This window comes from Lepidochelys kempii, chromosome 3 (assembly GCF_965140285.1).
Source record: "Lepidochelys kempii isolate rLepKem1 chromosome 3, rLepKem1.hap1, whole genome shotgun sequence".
Taxonomy (NCBI): domain Eukaryota; kingdom Metazoa; phylum Chordata; order Testudines; family Cheloniidae; genus Lepidochelys; species Lepidochelys kempii.
The window spans coordinates 88,235,817-88,254,270 of NC_136382.1; the positions used below are offsets into that span (position 1 = coordinate 88,235,817).

General features: G+C 41.4%; 1 non-coding gene across 1 annotated transcript; it reads right to left on the reverse strand.

Annotated features, from left to right (window-relative positions):
* Positions 1 to 7,071: 7,071 nt before the first annotated feature.
* Positions 7,072 to 7,144, reverse strand: TRNAE-CUC (transfer RNA glutamic acid (anticodon CUC)). The gene has a single exon. It is a non-coding gene; the product is annotated as a tRNA-Glu (tRNA).
* Positions 7,145 to 18,454: the final 11,310 nt, after the last annotated feature.

Sequence of the window (18,454 nt, forward strand, 5' to 3'; positions counted from 1 at the left end):
ACACCCTAGGCACCCAGGCCCTGACTTTCTCATTTGCCGGGGATGGGGGTGCTTGACCCTCCCCCCACCCCGCTCCACCCCAGGCCCTGTTTGCACTCCACCCTTTCCCTCAAGCCCTGCCCCACCTCTTCGCACCCTACTCATCTCCCTCCCCCACAGCACCTCCTGCACACTGCTAAACAGCTGTTCACGGTAGGCAGGAGGCGCTGGAAGGGAGGGGGAGGAGCTGATCAGTGGGGCTGCAGGTGGAAGCAGAGCACCCACTATTTTCCCCCGTGGGTGCTCCAGACCCAGAGCACCCACAGAATCAGCACCTATGCCTGGGCATCATCATGAGAGTTTTCCCTCATCTGACTTGGAAGCATAATAGATTCCTATGGCACATGGAGGGACAAACATTATCATTTGATCTGGCTGGAGAACACATTAAATTCAAGTTTTTCCTCTGAATTCATTTAGAGGTTTTTTATTATTCTTTATGGAATGCTAATCTATCTAAGGTACTTATATTGACCCCATCACTATTGTATCTGAGCACCTCATGTTTCTTTAATATAGTCAACCTGCCAATACCCTTGTGATATAGGGCAGTATTACATATTCCCATTTTACAAATGGAAAACTGAGGCACAGAAGAAATAAATGACTTGCCCAAGGTCATATGGAAGTCTGTGGCAGAGTATTGTGTCTTGATTTCCTAAGTCCCAGGCCAGTTCCCTAAACCACTGGTCCATCCTTCTAGGTGCTTGGCATGGTGAAAACATGTATACTCAGTCCTTGCCCCAAGGGGTTAACAAAATAATCTAAAACTAAGCTGAATAGTTCAGACACATATGCTTAAAATTTCAAAAATGATGTGAATTTTGGGTGCCTCAGATGATTTTCAGATGTTAGGAGCACAGGATCAAGTCTAACACTCAAAATCACTGGTCACTTCTGAAAAAGTGAACCATAGAATCATAGAACTAGAAGGGACATTGAGAGGTCTTCTAGTCCAGTCCCCTGCACTCAAGGCAGGACTAAGTATTATCTAGACCATCCTGATAGGTGTTTGTCTAACCTGCTCTTAAAAATCTCCAGTGACGGAGACTCCACAACCTCCATGGGCAATTCATCCAGTGTTTAACCATCCTGACAGTTAAGAAGTCTCTCCTAATGTCCAACCTAAACCTCTTTTGTTGCAATTTAAGCCCATTGCTTCTTGTCCTATCCTCAGAGGTTAAAGAGAACATTATTTTTGCCTCCTCCTTGTAACAATCTTTTATGTACTTGAAAATTGTTATTATGATCCCCCTCAGTCTTCCCTTCTCCAGACTAAATAAACCCTTTTTTTTCAACCTTCCCTCATAGGTCATGTTTTCTAGACCTTTAATCTTTTTCGTTGCTGTTCTCTGGACTTTCTCTAATTTGTCCATATCTTTCCTGAAATGTGGTGCCCAGAATTGGACACAATACTCCAGTTGAGGCCTAATCAACACAGAGTAGAGAAGAAGAGTTACTTATTTGGTCTTGCTTACAACACTCCTGCTAATACATTCCAGAATGATGTTTGCTTATTTGCAAGTGTTACACTGTTAACTCAGATTTAGCTTGTGATCCACTATGATCCCCAGATCCCTTTCCGCAGTACTCCTTCCTAGGCAGTCATTTCCCGTTTTGTGTTTGTTCAACTGATTGTTCCTTCCTAAGTGGAGTACTTTGCATTATTGAATTTCATCCTCTTTACTTCAGACCATTTCTCAAGCTTGTCCAGATCATTTTGAATTTTAATCATATCCTCCAAAGCACTTGCAACACCTCCCAGCTTGGTATCGTTCACAAACTTTATAAGTGTACTCTCTATGCCGTATACCATATAGTATAATAATATAGCCGGTGACAATATAAGCTCAGGAATGTACAGATATCTTGTAGAGATCATCATCACTAACGATGGGGGGGAAATATCTTCACAAATATCAAACAATTACAAATATTCAACAGTTTTAAGGAGATGATTGAAGAGGAAGGTAGATCATTTTACTGCCATGAGTCAAGTAGTAAATATAGTAGTTCAGCATAAATGTTGGGGTTAGCCAAATGTTGAATTTATTATATCTGTATTATGTGATGAAAGTTATGGTCCTTATGGTTAGTATTAAAGGTATTATGATGACTTTTCAGTTTTAAAAGGGAAGTTGATGCTTTCATTCTTCTTTCTGAATAGCAAGTGGCCTGTAAAATGCCTTATAGGAGGGGATAGAATCCAAGTGGCAGTCACTGCCATTTACAAAGTTATCTGAGGTGTCTTTGTTAATGCACTGTTTTAACACTGGTAAATTGTAAATAGAAACAAATACATGGAAATATGCGCAGTCAGAAGCAGTCTTCAGATTTTCAACAAAGCCTGTACTACTTCATCTGATGATCCGTGATTTTAATGAAGCAGCTGCCAGTGGACTGTATGTCTCACACAATGAAGGGAAGGAATCATTACAGTGTAAATGACTTGGAACACCATCTTCCCAAGAGAGCCACCTCACATTAAATCTACAGTTACTCTCCTGCTGTGTGCCTTCACTCTGGAGAAGAATCCCCTGATCCCAACACTTAGAGGCATGTAAAAAACAGTATTCCAGTGTGCTAGTATGTTTCATTTGCTTTCAGAATGTGAGACGCTGAGGTTGATGATAACTCTTTGTAATTAAATGAGCGATACCATCACTGTGGGAGGGGATAACCAGCAAGGCGATGTGTGGATGGTGTGTAGCAGATCGCTGGAAGGTCAGCTGCTGAATGTTCAAAGCCAGCAATCGATCGTGAAGGCTTTAGAAAATTCTGCTGTGATGTCGCCAATATTCAGACATGAATAAATGGATTTACTTATTTACAAAATAGAAAGAGATTGACTGAAGGAAGAGTTGTGACTTGTTTTTTACAAAGAGATGTTTCTGCCATTACTCCTCACTACCATCCTCCACTTATCACTTGTTTTAAATTGTCATACTGTAACTCTCATAAGAATAAACATGTGCTACATTAATGACACCGATAAGCATCACTGCAATTGAAGTGGTTTACATATTTTCACTAGAAAGTCCATTTAACCCCCACACACTCATATTTTCTAATAAAATGCATATTTTTCAAGAAACTGAACCCGACCCAGCTTAAGGAGCTTTTTATAAATCAGACTCATGTGATTAAAACAAAAATCCATACCTTTGGCAAGTGATCACATTTATATAGGTTTCAGATTGTGGCTTTGCCACAAGTCCTATATATGAAGTGCGTTGTAGCTGGAATGAAATTGTGAGGAAGAAATCTACAAGGCACAACTCCTTCCCTGCTTCTCCCTTTTTCTGGGTGAGGGAGAAAGGAGCAGTGCTATGCTCTGTGGGCTATACCAGCAGCTATTTACAATTCTACCCCACACTGGCCCAGCTGTGCTGACTGGCATGCTGGGGACAGAGCCAAAGGTCCATCCACTCCCTCTCCCTCTCCCTCCCTAAACATCTGCTTGGGGGAAGGGGTGCTGGGAATAGTGGGCACCCGCTTATTCCAGCATGTCCATACCCATAATGCGGGAAACCCACAGAGGGACGTGAGGGCAGTTTTTATTGCATTGCCTAGCTATGTTGGCTAAATCAGAATCTAGCCAGGGTGAATTTACTTTAATATTTTGAAAAAAAAGCTGCCACATTGCAAACCAGGTCACAGCACATGGAGACTTCATGCTTTTTTACTACCTATAGCTGTGCAGAGCTATAAACAATTTTGAAAGACCCTAAAAATGTACAGTATTTACAGGATAGGCCATAGCTGTTGCTTATCAGGCAAACATCTTAAATATTTTCAAAATACCAGAATGCAAAGTGTTGTCCCAGATCAACAACAGCAAGGAAATTGCAGTCAAGGTTAATCCTATGCCCTAATCTCAGTTGTGTGTGGCAGATATAACACAAATCCCAGACTAAAAACATAGACACGTACACACAGTTGGAGCCATGATGGCTGGCTGATTTTTATATTGCACAGAGAGAAGAAACACATAGTCATCCCCATATAACAACAGATTCAGCATACGCAACTGCTTAAGAAACTATAACTGCAAATTCATATCAATGGATTCAACCCTCTGCTCAATACATTCAAATATATCACAACTGTTCTCCCCCCTGCAATGAAATGGGCACAACACCTTCAGAAGTAATTGTGGGGGAACAACCCAAAGTCCAGTTACAAGTCAAATCTTTCAAGTGGCTTGCATTTGCTTTCTGGATAGCATCTGCCAACCTTTTGGAAACTTCCCTGGGTAAGTGGCATGTCTGCAGTAATGTCTGACTCAGATGTTTCCTCATGTGATGCTGGTACTTCAGCACACCTGCTTTCTGGTATAATGTTATTGGTTGTTGGTTCAAGCTGGGGCACTGATGTTGGAACTACTTGTGGCTCCCTGAATTTTGCTTCTTTGTCAGCCATGGAGTCACCCCAGAATCTCGCAATTGGTCTCTGTGGTGGTGCCAAAAGGTTTTGAGTGCCACTTGTACCATATAGGACAGAGGGAACTTTTTGTGTGCTAACAATTGCTGGAAGATTGCACCAACACTCTTTGACCCATTTGTAGCTGATGAGATGAACCGATTCCCTTCGCCAGAGCTTGTCTTATTTGACTATTTCTGACTTGTAGACATAGATTGGGCTTTAATAAATCCCAGCATGACCTGAGATTTCGGTCCATAAACATCATTGCAGGTGTTTGGTTCATTATAGCATGTATCACATTTCTATATGCTTGCAAGAATCATGCCAGTTTCTGATGTAATGACCCCTTCCCATCTGTCACGGATTACAGGGCTTGAAAATATGTACAAAACTTTCAACCAAGACATTTTTGGCTATGTGGGATAGTGCTGAGCTGATATGTCTAATCCTATTTATCTTCATGAACCTCCAAATCTCTTCCGAACTAAACTGAGGACTGTTGTCACTCACAACTTGTCCTGACTGTTCAGTTCTTGCAAACACCCATTCCTAGAAATATCATTCCCAAAACTGGTCCTGAAAAATCAATGTGCAGACACTGCCAGGGAGCTGATGATCATTCAAAGGGTGTGATGGTGCTGGCTGAGGCATGGGCTGTACCTGCTGGCATTCTGAACTTTCCTTAGCAAGCTGCTCTATTTGTTGGTCAATGCCTGGCCACCATAGAAAACTTCTGGCAAGTACCTTCATTTTTACTACCCCAGGTGTCCTACATTAAGACTCTTGTGCACCCTTTACTAGGTATAATAACACAAATTCCCCACATGACATAGCTTTGATATCTTTAAGTTCACATTTGTATTCATAAAAGGGAGCCAGCTTAGGTGTATCAGAGCTTTTCCAACCTTTCAGAGTGGCTTCATAAACCTGAGCTAGTGTGAGATCCCTGTTGGTTTCTTGCTCAATCAAACTACAAGTCACTGGGAGCACTCAGTCCGAACAAGTTGACAAATTCGATAGAGTATGTCTCTATGACAGGTAGCACTTCAACTAGCACGGGCAGGCAGGAGAGCCCATCTTTGTTTGCATGTGCTTCTGTTCTTTTGAACTGGAAGTCATAGATGTAACCAGCTAAGAAGAGAGTCCAGTGTTAAAATGGCAGCACATATGCCACAGAAACTCCCTTCCTTGGATGAAGGATTGCTACTAGGGCTTGGTGGTCCATGACCAGGGTGAATTTCCTCCCACATATGATACTGGTTGAATTTCTTCATACCCAGGTGCAGACTTCAAGCCTCCTTTTCCAATTTGTGCATAGTTACATTCTGCCACTGTGAGAGATTTGGTGTCAAATGGTATAGGTCTCTCACTGCCATCTGGCGTGGTGTGTTTTATATAACCACCCCAATTCTATGTGAGGAAGCATTACATGCTAACTTGATAGGCAAGGATGGGTTAATGTGCGTAAATACACTGTCTGATGTGACCAATTGTTTTCTTTCCAGGAAAGGTTTTTGACATTCATGTGACCATACCCACTTTTGACCAGCCTGTAGTAAACAGTTCAGCGGATGCAAGACAGTTGCTAGGTTTGACACAAACCAGCTATAGTAGTGATAAATCTTACTAATGATCTAAGCTGTGACATATCCTTTGGCATTGCAGCTTCCAGGATTGCTTTAATCGTCTACTGATATTTACGTAGGTCTCGTGCATCCACAATGTGCCCACAATAAGCTATCAAGTCCTTGAAAAATTCACATTTTATGCCACTGGCTCATAAACCATATTCTTCTAGTCATTTAAATATTGTTTTCAGGGTTTCCAGATGTTCTTCATCACTCCCACCGGTCATAATAATAGCACTGTGTTCTCGGAATACCTTGCAAAACTCGGTCCATTGCCTATTGCCATATTGCAGGAGCAGAAGCAATAGCAAACATTATCCTGTTGTTCTGGTACAGACCCTTTTGTGTGTTGAGTGTGAGGTATGCTTTAGACTCTTCTTCAACTTCCATCTGTCGGTAGGCCTTTGACAAATCAATTTTGTTGAATCATTGTCCCCCTGTCAGTGTAGCAAAAATGTCTTCAATGTAAGGCAGGGGGTATTTTTCAACTTTCAGTACTGGGTTTATGTTGACCTTAAAATCTCCAGAGATTCACATTTTCTTACAATTTGAATGACAGGTGTTCCCCCTACACCCCAGGTCACTTCTGAAAGTATGTCCTCTCTTTCCAGATGTTCCAATTCACTGTCTACCTTCCAGTGCATACTGTAAGGGACAGGTTAAGCTTTGTGAAACTTGGGCTGTGCCTTCTCAGCTAAGGTTATTTCAGCTTCATATGTTTTAGAGTTTCTATGGCCTCCTTGAATATGTCCCGCTGTTATTAGAGAGTGCAACAGGTTCTCCCCGGGAACTGGGGTACCACTGAGCCTTCCAACACCAGCCTAGGCTCCCACTCACCCTGTAATGCTGTGACAAGCTGCAGATCATAGAATCATAGAATCATAGAATATCAGGGTTGGAAGGGACCCCAGAAGGTCATCTAGTCCAACCCCCTGCTCAAAGCAGGACCAATTCCCAGTTAAATCATCAAAAACTTAGCTTCCCTGACCGGGAATCGAACCCCGGGCCGCGGCGGTGAGAGCGCCGAATCCTAACCACTAGACCACCAGGGAGCAAGATATGTTCCTTGTCTCACACTTTCACCAGCACACAAGTAGGGACACACCCAGATGTAGTAACATGCAGACAGGCTTTCTGACCATCCCCTGCATGGGAAGGCTATACAGCTAGGGCACCTACCAGCTTCTCAGGTGTACACCCCCTCTGGAGAGTAAACCCAAAATTAGACTGTCTTGCACTGTACAGAGAACTGTACAGTATAAGCTCATAAAATTCACCCTCTCCCACAATATGGAAAGAGATATGCAACAGCTTTCTGCCTAGGGTGACCAGATGTCTCGATTTTATAGGGACAGTCCAGATTTATGGAGCTTTTTCTTACATAGGCACCTATTACCCCCCACCTCCTGTCCCAGTGTTTCACACTTGCTATGTGGTCACCCTATTTCTGCCCCAAGTTATGATTTCCACACACTGGTTTTAGACAAAACAAAAACAAGTGTATTAACTACAAAAGATAGATTTGCTTTTATAAGAGATAGCAAACAGATCAAAGCAGATTACCTTGCCAATAAACAAAAATGCAAGCTAAGCTTAATATACTAAAGAAATTGGATATGAGGAGCAAATTCTCACCCTAAATTATTATTTAAGCTGGTTGCAGAGGTTCTTAAAGGGCAAGCTGTACTTGCTTGCAGCTAAAAACCCCAGGTATTCCTTTCACAAGCTAGAAATCACTCTAGCCAGTTCAGTCCTTGTTCCTCAGGTGTTTCCAGGAGTCAATTTCGGTGGGGAGTGAAGAACCACAAAGATGATGTCACTCCCCTGCCTTAAATAGCTTTTGCATATGGCAGGACCCCTTTGTCTTCAGGCTTGGTTCCCATGCCTTTCAGTGAAAAAAAAACATTGGTATTCCAAGATGGAATCCAGTACCAGGTGATCTAATCACATGACCCTGCGGTGTCACAGCAGCCATGACTTAGAGGCTATTTGTAGCATCCTCAGGAAGGCTCCCTGATGGGAGATTAGCTTCTTCTAAGGGATCGGCAACCTTTGGGAAATCCGCTGGTGGGCCAAGGACAGTTTGTTTATCAGCAGTGTCCACAGGTTTGACCGATTGCAGCTCCCACTGGCCGCAGTTCGTCATTCCAGGCCAATGGGGGCTGTGGGAAGCAGCAGCCAGCACATCCCTTGGCCCGTACCACTTCCCCCAAACCCCATTGGCCTGGAATGGCGAACCGTGGCCAGTGGGAGCTGCAATTGGCCAAACCTACAGACGCTGCAGGTAAACAAACTGTCCCGGCCCACCAGCAGATTTCCCTGACAGGCTGCGTGCCAAAGGTTGCTGATCCCTGTTCTAAGACCTATCGTTCTCTCTAATGGCCCTTTCCAGCCAGCCATCTAGACTGATTGCATTCTGTTTAGTAGGCGTTCCCCAAGTGTAAACACATTTGTGATAGGTATATAGACAATATTCCTAACTTTAGATACTAAAATGATACATGCATACAAATAGGATAAGCATATTAGCGAATCATAACATTTTCAATGATATCTTACATGATCTATCTTGCATAAAATCATAGAATCATAGAATATCAGGGTTGGAAGGGACCTCAGGAGGTCATCTAGTCCAACCCCCTACTCAAAGCAGGACCAATCCCCAACTAAATCATCCCAGACAGGGCTTTATCAAGCCTGACCTTAAAAACCTGACCTTAAAAACCGCAGAGGGCGGGGGTGTTCGGTTTTTTGCAATTAGAAAGTTGGCAACTCTAATTACTACCTTCATTAAACCTGCCTTTCTTTTTTCCTTTGTGACAACTTCCAAACCAGTATAGTGAACAGTATCCAATTAACAATACTTGTATAGCATATTTCACCTCAGGATCTCAAAGTGCTTTATAAACATTAATTAAGCATCATAACACCTCTGTAAATAGTATAATCCCCATTTAAAAGATTACTAACCAGTAGAAAAGAGAACTTCAGGTCTTACAGGCATAGAACTGAGTGGGAAACAGTCTTCCCATCTCATGAGAATGTTTACAATTTTGAAAAAAATTCCATTCCCCAGTCAAGATGAAAAATCAAAATCTCAAAATATTTTGTGAACTGAAAATCTAAAAAAAATTCAGATTGGGTCAATCAAAACCTTATGTTTCAAAAATTTTGAAATGTTTCATTTCAGTTTTAACTTTTCTTAGATTTTACCTTTTAAAACAACTCAAATTTCAAAATGAAAAGTTATTTTGAACCTAAAAATAAAATCTTTCATTTTGAAAATATCCAAATGAAACATACGGACAATTTCAAACTATTTTTTCCAATTCTTTTTCAAAATGGGACATTAGTCAAAACCACCCCTTTCCCACAGAAAGTTTTGGTTTTGATGAAGTGGCATTTTCTGATGAAAAACATGTCAGCAGTAAATTCCCAACCAACTCTTTATACGCACACACTCCACACGCCCACATTGGGAGCAGTATGAAGCCATGACTTCCGAAGGGAAGCACTGGCAGTATTCTGCCTCCAAGAGCTGCCCGTTGTGTAGGGGAGTGCACAAACTCATACCTTCTTTGAGGAATGCTGCATTCTGCCCCCGATTCAATTGGGAGGCATGCAGGGAGGGACCACAGCCATAGCCCTGCCTACTTTCCATCTCTCTGCACTCTTTTGTGTGTGTGGTACACCCCGAAAATAGTTACATTCAATTTCTAAAATATAAAATAACAACTACTTATTAGGCCCAAATGTTATCTGTGGATGCATTTATCTCCCATTGAGTTTGATGGTAACTGTGCACACATTCAAGGACAGAATATGGCCTTTAACATTTAAAAAACATATTATAAACCCTGAAGTACCGAAGCACTGAATTCTGTCTACCCATTTCCTGAAAAGTATATTAGTGGCTTTGAATCCCTTGAATAAATTAGCATTTTGTAATTACCTCTAATGTACTCTCTATCCAGCACCATCTTTCAGTACTCCTGATTTTAAAGAAGTTAATTAAGAACATGAAAAATCCAAGTCAAAAGAAGCCCTGTCAGCAAACATAGTTGTTTAGGGCCTTAGACATTCATAAAACAAAGGACACTAAGTTATTCCTCTTTAGCAATCATAAAAGGAGCCAGTGCTGGTTGGTGTATTACATCTAATGATCTCCGCTGGGAGAAACACAAGTCAGTGTGCCACATGCAGCTTAATAACCTGAGCAATGCTGTAAAATAATTCATTTCTAAACATCCACTCTGCTGTAACAAGAATTGATTGCTAGATACTCACACATTTAATGAATTATGGCAAACCTTCCAGCTGATCAAACCCTTACCTTGGGTGGAGTGGGGGGAAATGTTGGGCCCCTCAAATTTAGTTTTATTACCCGAGTAATTTAATTTGCCTGTATATGTAACTTAGAGCTTCTCAAGCTGGGGGGAAGGCTGCCCTGGGGTGGGGAGCGAAATGTATTCTGGGTGGGACGTGAGAAGCGTTAAGGGGAAAAAACATAGTGCACACATTTTACCCACGACAATCAACTATTAGCAATGTTTGATTCCTCCAAACATATCAGGTGCTCAGATGGGAGCTGTGCATTTGACTCTAGATGGCGCTGTGCATTTTGACAGATTTCTGTTAAGCGTGCATAACATTATACAAAGTCGTTGCCATCTGTACGTGAATCTGTTTGCTATGATGCAGTGTTTACATTTAACTGTAAGCATGGACCACAATCACAGTTTTGCTTTGTTCTTATTGCAATGGATCGTTGGCTTCATTTGAATCAATGTCTTACTGTTGCTAATATTTTGTGAGAGTTGTATGTTGATTTTTTATTGGTATATGTACTTGTGGGGTGGGACGGGGAGGCCTAAACTGCTACAGACACAAGGAAGGGGCATGGTCAAATAAGTTAGACTACCACTGATCTAATTCATGTGTAGTTTTGTTACCTAGAATAAAAGAGAGAGACATATCTCATATCTCCTATCCATGCAGTATCCGCTCCAGGGTCTCATAGCTTTGTGACTTGTTACAAGCTTCTTAGTGTAACCAGCCCCACATACAGCATCATGCAATTATTTCTGTTTAAATATCAAGGTTTATTAAAATGAAAGGATACAAAATCATACAGGGAAGGAGAACAGTTAATAATCAATGACCAGATTGTGGCAGCCTCTCTGTAAGGGATTCCACTCAAGTAAAGGACAAAGGCCTACATTTTCAAAGGTTTTTAGGCACTTGTTAACGCCCATTGATTTCAATGGGAGTTAGGTGCCCAAATACCTTTGGAGGATCTGGGCCAAAGCTCCTATTTATTTCAGGAGCAGATTCAGATCTCCAGTGTTCAAGAGTGGTGGGCAGGGGCAAGTAGCTTCTCTCCCTTGCAATCCAGCTCAGAGACTCTCCACAGCTGTAGTCCTAGCACTCCCTCAGAGTACAAGGACTACTACTGCTACAACCACCAAAAGGAGTCGGGAGGGTGAGGGGAGAGAGTCGGGCCATGACTACCCATGCATGTGGGTCTGTGTGTGTGTTTACTTACTTAACATGATCTATTAAATACAAACTGTTCAACAACAGAATTCTTATTTTAATTGGGTAAATCTTATTTGTCAAAGGCCAGATTCTGCCCTTGAATTGGATATTCATACACAGCTCCCATTGGTATCAGAGACTCAGAATTTGTCCTTAAAGGGATGGTTTTGGTTTTCTTTTGCAAATAGTATAAACAGTACTCCTGGGGGAATTCTGTGCCAAAAAATTAAAAAATCTGCACACAATATTTTAAAATTCTGCATATTTTATTTGTCAAAATAACATTATATAATCACTCCTGTTTCAAGTATTTTGGTAATTTATTTCAAAATACCTGTCAGCAAATATGTCAACAATACAAACAACAGCCTTCCCTCCCCACAGAGCCCAGCTGCGGGGCACCCTCCACACACTATCACCCCCCTCCCTACAGAGCCCAGCCATGGGACAGACCACAGCCAGGACTCCAGCCCCCACAGAGTCTTTACTTTCACCTAGCTTCTTTACTGTCGCACAGGGGAACATGGTGTGATGCGGCCCTGCCCTTCCTCACCCTTTGCCAGAGCTGGCTGAGTCTCCCAGGACCTCTCCCATCTCTGGGAGAATGAGGATCAAAGAGCGTGCAGCCTCCAGTCCTGCCAGGCTGGGCGCTCCACTCACTGTGAGCTGGGTTCTGCAGAGTCCAGCAGCCTCAAGTGATGACCAGAAATTCTGCAGGAAAAACAGGGAATTCTGAAAAATTCTGCATTGTGCAGTAGTGCAGAATTGCCCCAGGAGTAAAACAGGACATACACAAAATCACACCAAAACCAGTATATTGAGAGATGGGAATAAATTAACTAAAGAAGTAGAAACGTTGGGAGTTTCAGCTGGTTCTTCCATTTGGGGGTTGTTAGAACTGGGTTAGCTCCTTCACGACAAGAGTCTAGTAGTCCATTTCCTCAAATCAGTGGAATACACTAGAAGTAAAGGGATTCCATGCTGAGGTTCTTTGCTGTCACGTTTCTACATCTTCACCATCCACCACCAGCTTGTGTTATGGACCGGGATGTAGGCAGGTTTGCCTAATACTGAGAGCAGGAGTTAGGTCTAGGGGGCAGAGCAGGCATCCAGGCTGGGGAATGAAGCCAAGGGTCGGCATCAGAGTCAACTGCCAGTTACCAGAGCCAGCGGTCAAACCAGGGTCAGAATTAGGAAATGAAGCTGAGGGTCAGATCCATGGTTAAATGTGAAATGCTAGAGCCAAGGGTCAGAGTCAGAGGCCAGGCTTGGAGCCCGGACTGGTAACTAAGGATTGGAGGTGAGCTGTAAGGGCAGGAACTGGAGGAGAGCCAAGCATCAAGCATGGAACAGGAGCACAGTTGGAACACGAGTGAAGGCAGGGGTGAAGCAGAAGCCAGGAACAGAACAGGAATAATAACAGGGTTGTGTGCAGGGTGCAACCACCACAGGAAACCACCTTGTTGCTCAGACAAACTTCCTGTTCCTCCTCCTGCCTTAAATGGCATAGCTGGACCAATCAGTGGAGCCAGGCCATCCTGGAATTACAGTGTCCATAGGCCAGACCATGGAGGACATGATGCCTTTCTCTACATGAGACCTGATCCTGTATGCTTCACACAGAGAAAACTCCCACAGGCTCCAAAGGACCAGAGGCAAAATCAAGACTGACATTTCTCTATTTCCAGGAAGGTTTAGTAAGGAAGCATAGTAAAAATCTTCACAAAAGGTTTTAGTTTAAACATGCCTCTTCTTAATTTTAATCTGATCAGCACAAATGACTGACTGCAGAACAATCCTGCACTCAAAAGTTATCAGTTGGCATTCAATTCTTGTGTATGATGGATACACCGTGTAATAAAATCCAAGGACAAAATCTCAACCTAGATAAATTGTTGTAGCTCAGTTCAAGTCAATAGAGTAACGACAATTTACAGCAGCTGAGGATCTGGCCCCATAACATGAACTTCTCATACTTCATCTGTCCATATTCTCATGGCTGTGCTTTCTCTTCTAATTCACAGTAAAGCCCAGTACAATCAACAAAAATAATTTATTATTTATTAACTGTATTATGGAAGTGCCTAGGCTAGGGACCTCAGTCAGAAAGCAGAGATCATTGTGCTAGCCACTGTGTGTGTGTGTGTGTGTAAATGAAAATATGCTCTCAAGGGTTTACAGTCTAGTTCGTCTTTTTTAAATTTGCTCTAATCATGCTATTGAGACATACTTCAATAATTCAACCATCACAATCTGAAATGAACATTATCTCTCTCTCAGTTTTCTAAAAAATATGAGGGATGGAGTCTTCTCTAAATTCTAAGAGTAGAATTTCATAAAACTTGAGATCAATTGTTCTTGTCCCTATACTCTTTTCAATCAAGGCCAACCTAGGTCCATTTGAACTGGTGATCTAAAGGTGAAAGACTCCATGTCCCATTTCCAATCCACTGAGCCATTTATTCTCAAAGGGTGCTGTGACATTGCACTCTATATGATTTTATGAAAATATGCCAATAAGTTTGAATATAATGTAACTGAAATATGCTTCATCCAAAAGATCTCTTGTAAGGTATCATTACAAAGCTTATAATCTACTGAGTGTGGTCATCCTCTTTGTATAAATGTATCACTCTTGTATCTGAAACTAGAAATATGAAATATAACTCTGAGGGCCTATTGTAATTATGCAAAGTGTGGGCTATTAATGGTGATTTGGAATCTTGATGGCTCCCATCAACCACAACAATTGACTGCAGATGTCTCTGTTGTACCTATAAGTCTTCCTGTATACGTGTGTGCTGGCAAGTGGGTAATGAAGTCTTACAGTGACATGTGATCATGTCACCTGAACTGAAATCCATCTTTTATCTGGTGCTTTTCCATTGAGAAGGAGGGGGTGGGAACCCAGAGAGGGACAAAGGATTCCCGCCTTATGCAAAAGATATATAAGTGGGTGGAACAGAACAAAGGGAGGCAGCCATCATGAGGAATCTCCTAGCTACCACCTGAGTTGGAACAAGGGCTGTATCAGGGGAAAGGATTGTGCCCAGACTAGGAAGGTGTCCAGTCCGTGAAAGAAACTTATTGAAACATCTCTAAGTGTAAGATTTTATCTGTATTCAGTTTTATTGTACTAGACTTAGACTTGCGTGTTTTATTTTATTTTGCTTGGTAATTCACTTTGTTCTGTCTGTACTACTTGGAACCAATTAAATCATACTTTCTGAATTTAATAAAAATCATTTTTACTTATTAATTAACCCAGAGTATGTATTAATACTTGGGGGGTGGGGAACAGCTGTGCATATCTCTCTATCAGTGTTATAGAGGGTGAACAATTTATGAGTTTACCCTGTATAAGCTTTACACAGGATAAAACAGATTTATTTGGGGTTTGGACCCCATTGTAAGTTGGGCATCTGAGTGTTAAAGACAGGAATACTTCTGTAAGCTGCTTTCAGTTAAGTGTACATCTGTTAGGGGACATGATTCAGACCTGGGTCTGGGTTTGCAGCAGGCTAGCGGGTCTGGCTCAAACCAGGCAGGGTACTGAAGTGCTAAGGTGACAGGGCAGGAAAGCAGGGGCAGAAGTAGTCTTGGCACATCAATTGGCAGCCCCAAGGGGGTTTCTGTGATCCAACCTGCCACAGGTGCATTATTATGAATGTCATTTCAGTAACAATAACAATATTTTATGCTTTATATTTTATGTAGTACTTTGAAAGGTCCCAAATCATTCACAAGTTTGAAAAAGAAATAACCAGATATATAAAGATTACTCAGATCAGCAGCACTGCAATGCAGCCATACCTCAGGTGCAAAGCAGGAACACTTTAACAGTGTACATTAAATAACAGGGGTGTTCATTGGAGGAAAAAAAATATTGCATCCAATAAAACTAAGGGAGGATTTAGGTACGGCCATACTGGAGCAGTCCCTGTATCTGGTCTAGTATCCCGTCTGTGACAGTATTGAACAGCAGATGCTTCAGAAGAAGAAAAAAGAACCCCGCAGTAGACAGATGTGGGATAATCTGCCCTCCATCAAGGACTCATCCTGTGTACATTTTTACATTTTTTTAACCAAAAAGTTAGAGATTGATTTAAGACCAGAAACATAAAGTTTTATCTCACTTTCAATATTCTTTTTGTTAGTGAAGTTGGAATTCGAACAGAACATATGGGTTAACTTGAGGGGAAAAGTGCTAAGAAATCTTAATTACCACAAGTGAGTGGGACCTAGGATTTAATCTGAAACATGGCACTTCTGGTGCTCTGTAGCATCATTACATTATAGTACCAGTTCCAGAAATCTTATGATTCCAAACAGCAATCTGAAACACATCAGTTCAAATGTTCTGTTTTTTAAAACAATGTTGATTCAATAGGAGTGATAGCAAGGACAAAGCAGTCTGTTCCATTTGATTTGTAACATTCTTCCATTAAACTTCTGCTGCTCCCTATGCACTTTAACCATGGGAAAAGTAAAAATTCACACAGATTTCTCTTGCAGTTCTTGGATAAATGTGGATTTAACTACTTAGTAGCTAAAATGTCGGGTGACTACATTGAAAATTTTAGGGCAAGCTGCATATTTGGCATTGTCTAGTTTGTTTGTTTGTTCAACAATAGGAGCTCTAAGCATAGCACAATTGCTGCTCCATCCTAACACAGAATACTGCATACATCACATTTCACAGGCTGCCAATGCTATCAGAACCAAACAATGCAGGATTAAATAGGTATGTGGTAAATGAAAAGCTATATAGTAACTCCAGAGGCCAGGAAAGCAGAATTGGGTTATAATTAGGCCTGCACTCCTATGTAAGTAGAGTTGTCACAAAGGGGTAATAAATGAGGCTTACTATCCAGACCCCTATTGAATTGCAATATGTTGGTAGCAGAAAAAAACCCTCACCTGATAGAAAAATCTTTGTGGGCAGGGAGTGCGGGTGAGGGTGGAAAGTTACTTCCCTCTAATAGGAAGTTCTTTTCCAGAAACTAGCCTCTGATTAGAAACTCTGAATTGTTTCCCCAGGCCCTGCTTTCTTTTCACTCTTGAACACAAGAGCCAGATCAAGCCTCAAATACAGTGTAATAATTTAAGTTCTGTGTACCTGTGAGCATCAGAAAAATATGTAGGTATGTATACACTGCTACAAGCATGTTGTATTTTCTAGGGAGCTGGAAATCCAGTAATCATATAACCATCTTGCAAATAGGACTGATTTTGTTTTTTGTTTTTAATGCAATAAATAAATGAAGTCAAGTTATTACACTAAGCTCTGATTGCTCTGACAATTTGCGAGTCATAGATCTTCTGGATAAATATTTAAAACTTCAAGCAAATCTGTGTCGTGTTCTAGAGTATACTGGAGAGTAGCAAAATGCATATTTGCAGATTGCGCCTCAACATTACGTCATCAGAAATAATGATAATACACGTAATCTATTTTCTGTGCCAAAATGTATACAGGCACACTGTCAAGGCTGGTAAACATACATTTTGAACAATTGCATCATCTTGTATCTGTCTGTGAAACCACTGAATTCTTTATGGATCTGATCTAAACCCCACTGAAGTGAATGGACAGACTCTACCAAATGCAATGGGCTTTGCATCAGGCCTTACAGGTGTGTGTTTTCAGAACAAATCCAGATTCAGTGAATTTAAGAGATGCCTTTATTTGTTGTTGGAAAATAAAGGCATTGAGGGTGTGGTGAAAAAGCAGGAAAATGGGATTAAGCTAAAGGGGAAAGGAGAAGGCAGGCTTGAAGAGCCAGATGGCCATTCCCATTCTGAAAATGTCTGATATTCACATCTTCTAATATTCTCTTTGCCCTAAAAAATAAAAATAAATAAAAGCTAGCTGACTAGCATCAATCCTACAATAAACAAACTGTGCATTATGGAACGAATAATACGGCTAATGAGAGAGTTGTCATTTTCAGACTGACAAGGAATTATTCTCTGTAAAAGTAGTGGTGATAAAATTATTCTGAATATATATATATTTAAAAATCCTTTAAAAATAAGCTCTTTAACATTTATTTTACACAATATAAAAGATAAAAAATAGAAATACTGTCCTTGATATTATGGTACAATTGGATGACATGCATATACTGGCTAATATTAAATTCAGTAGTTTATTGTATTTACAATGTATATATGGTGATGACTATAAAATCTGCATGCCAGATCCTTAGCTGTTGTAAACTTCAATGTACAACTTCAATGGCGCTACGCTGATTTGTACCAGCTGAAGATCAGGCCCAACATTTGTACAGTAGTTTCATTTTATTTATACCAGGGATCGGCAACATTTGGCACATGGCCTGCCAGGGAAATCCGGTTTGTTTACCTGCAGCATCCGCAGGTTCAGCCAATCACAGCTCCCACTGGCCGTAGTTCACAGTTCCAAGCCAATGGGGATGGCGGGAAGCGGCGCGGGCCGAGGGATGTGCTGGCTGCTGCTTCCTGCAGCCCCCATTGGCCTGAAATGGTGAACCACGGCCAGTGGGAGCCACAATTGGCTGAACCTGCGGACGCTGCAGGTAAACAAACCATCGAGGCCTGCCAGTGGATTTCCCTGATGGGTCGCGTGCCAAAGGTTGCCGATCTCTGATTTATACCAATATATAACAGCAGTGTGATAAATTTATCCCTAGTGTAACATGTTTAACTTAAAAAGAGATTGTGCAGAAAGATCCATGAGCGAATTAGGTACTTCCCAGCCTATTTACTGCTAAAAATATATTTGAAGACCCCTAAAAACTGTTATTCATTTGAGTGCATATTTTTCTACTTTTAAAAATGCT